This window comes from Gracilinanus agilis, unplaced genomic scaffold (genome assembly GCF_016433145.1).
Source record: "Gracilinanus agilis isolate LMUSP501 unplaced genomic scaffold, AgileGrace unplaced_scaffold38143, whole genome shotgun sequence".
NCBI lineage: Eukaryota > Metazoa > Chordata > Mammalia > Didelphimorphia > Didelphidae > Gracilinanus > Gracilinanus agilis.
The window spans coordinates 1,256-4,431 of NW_025371516.1; the positions used below are offsets into that span (position 1 = coordinate 1,256).

Below are 3,176 nucleotides of genomic sequence, written 5' to 3' on the forward strand. Positions count from 1 at the left end.
TTCTGGAATCTGATTGTCACTAACCAGGAAAAACTAGCTGCTGCAGTAGAAATAAAACCACCTGTTTGGCTTTTAAAGCTCTCCCATCTGGGCCTCCCTACCTTCCCAGTCTTCTTATCCTTTATTGCCTTCCATATACTTTATGATCTAGTGACGATGGCTTTTTTTTTTTTTAAACCTTTACCTTCTGCCTTAATATCAGTTCTAAGACAAGAAAGGGGCAAGGGCTAGGCAAACAGGGATGAGCGATTTGCCCCAGAGTCACATAGCTAGGAAGTGTCTGAGGCCAGATTTGAAGCCAGGTTCTCCCCACTCCAGGCCGGGGACTCTATCCACTTTGCTACCTAACTGCCCGAACATTGGCCTTCTTGTTATTTCTCAAACACAGCGGGGCATCATCTCCTGACCTTGAATTCTCCTCCTTGTCAGGAATACACCCCCGCTCACCTCTGAGCATCCCCCACTCCCTTCAAGACTCCATTCAGATAATTTGGATCATATAACTTTGGAAAGCTTATGTGAAAATTTATTACATGTAATTGGTAAAAAAAGAAAAATCAAAGAAAATTTCTTTAAAAGACTCAATTCTCTAAAATCCTCTCCCCATTCTTAGCCTTCCTTCTAATCCTTCTGCTAAATCACTTCTCATTTCATTTTATCTCGGTTGTATCGTCTGTACGTGGTTGTTTGCATGTTGTCCCACCATTAGAATGTGAACTCCTTGAGATCTGGGATATCTTTTTGCCTTTCTCTGTATTCCTCAGTGATTAGCATCGTTCAGGGCCTCTAGTAAACACTTCATAAATACTTATTGTTGTTGTCCATGGTGATAGCGGAAAGCTTAGGAGGAAGTCACCATTTTGAAATATAGGATTGGTTTTCAATTAGCAATAATTGCACCTCCGTTAAACTTCATTGGCTACGATACTGCCACTGTACAAAGCTTTGAAATATATGATTGAGAAGAAGAGAAAAACAGGGCATAGTCTGACATGTACACCAGATTTCAAAAGATTCCGAAGAATAATTTGTAGGACCTTATAAACTAAAAAGCTATAGGCAAAGGTGGTTAAAGAGGAATAAAAAACAATAATAAAATTCTTAAGACAGAAAGAGAAATAATTCTGATAAAGAAAAATTGGAGCTGTCTAAAGAAACAGGTGAGGATGTTCAGAGAACTCATCAACCAAGCAACTTAGATTAAAAAAAAAAACACTTTACTTTCTGTTTTAGAATCAATACTATATATTGTTTCTAAGGCAGAAGAGCAGTAAGAAATGGGCAATAGGAGTTAAAGGACTTGCCCAGGGTCACACAGCTAGGAAGTGTCTGAGGTCAGATTTGAACCCAGGTTTCCCCCTACTCCCAATCTGGCACTCTATCCACTAAGCTACCTAGCTACCCCCTTAGTAACAACTTTCCACCCTCCCCCAATTCTGTTATTCTTTATTTTTTCAAAAAAATTTTCCCATGATTACATTATTCATGTTTTCTCCCTCCCCCTTAGTAACAACTCTTAAGCCAGAAGGGCAAGGGCTGGGTAAAAAATGGTTAAGTGACTTGCCCAGCGTCACCCAACTAGAAAGTGGCTGACATCAGCCTTGAATCCTCCTGACCCTAGGCCTGTCTCTCAATTCCCAGAGCCATCTAGCTGCCCCCTCAGCCAACTTAGATTTTTAAAATTTCAATTAATTAATTAATTAATTTTAGTTTAAATATTTTTCCATGTTTACATGATTCATTTTCTTTCCCTCCCCTCTCCCAGAGTCAACAAGCAATTCCACTGGGTTGTATAAATAGAACCACCCAAATTAGATTTTGAAAAGACTCATATACAAGATGGGAGCAAGGGTGAGCCAGGTACATGAATGGGATTGCCCTATAAAAAGAGGCAGGAGTGTTGAAGTTCAGAATGAGCTGACTCTAGGGGGAAATAGGAAGGACAATAAGAAAAAAAAATTTTTTTTTAAATCTCTATTAGAGAAAAAAGAAGACGATCAAAAAAAGAAAAAGGACCGTGGCCGAAGTGGATAGGACAATAACAACAGTAGTCTGCTTCACTCTGCTTTTGTTTCTGGTTTTTTCCCCTAACCTTTGTTTTGTTTTGTTTTGTTTCATTTTTTTTGTGTTTTTTTTTTGATTGTTTGTNAAGAAAACCCCAAAATGAGGTCATGGAGAGTTGGATATGACTAAAACAACCAAACAACAATAAAGAGCATCCAGGGATAGGGAGAAGAGAGTCCCATCCTGTTGTTTCCTGCCCTAGTCAGAGAACATTTGGAATACTAAAACTTCATCTGGGTGTTACATTTTAGGGATGACACTGATAAGCTGGGGAGCATCCCGATGAGGGAAGAATGAATGGTGAGGGAGCATAAGACCATGCCTTACCAGAAAAAATGGAAAGAACTGGGAATGCTTTGCTGGAAGTAGAGAAGGCTTTGGGGGGAGGGGAAGCATACTTGTCTTCAAGTATCTGAAAGGCTTTCATGTGGAAAAGGGATTAGACTTGTTCTTGCTCCAGTGGGCACAACAGGAACATTGGGTGAGAAGATGCAAAGAAGTAAATTTCAGCTCAGTGCAAGGAAAAACTTTGCAGCTATAGTTAGCCCAATGTGGATGAGCCTAGACATGGTATATTCTCTGCAGTGGTTCCCAAACTTTTTTGGCCTACCGCCCCCTTTCCAGAAAAAAATATTACTTATCCCCCTGGAAATTAATTTTTTAAAATTTTATTAGCAATTAATAAGAAAGATAAATGCACCTGTGGCCATCGCCACCTCTCTGGATCGCTTCAGCACCCACCAGGGGGCGGTGGCACCCACTTTGCGAATCACTGGCCTAGAGGTATTTAGGCAGAGGCTGGAGGACTCATTACTTGTTGGGTGGCTCCTTTGAGTAGGTACCTCTTATTCAGGCATGGATTGAACTGTTGCTTCTAAAATGATTTGTGTCGAGCTGAGAAAGGAAATTTGTTGTTTGTTGTGATTTAGTCACTCCGTTGTGCCTGAGTCTTAGTGACCTAATGGACACCAGGCCCTTCTATCATCCACTGTCAACTGAAATATGTCCATGCTGGTTGCTTCCAAGATACTATCCATCCATTTCATCTTTCCTCCCTCCCTCCCCCCTGCCTCCCCCCACTTCCTTCCTCCCTCCTTTCCTCCCTCCTTTCC

The 3,176-nt window shown here is 40.9% G+C and overlaps 1 pseudogene; it reads right to left on the reverse strand.

The window, feature by feature from the left end:
* Positions 1 to 783: 783 nt before the first annotated feature.
* LOC123255039 lies at positions 784 to 945 on the reverse strand (annotated as a pseudogene).
* Between the last annotated feature and the right edge of the window lie 2,231 nt (positions 946 to 3,176).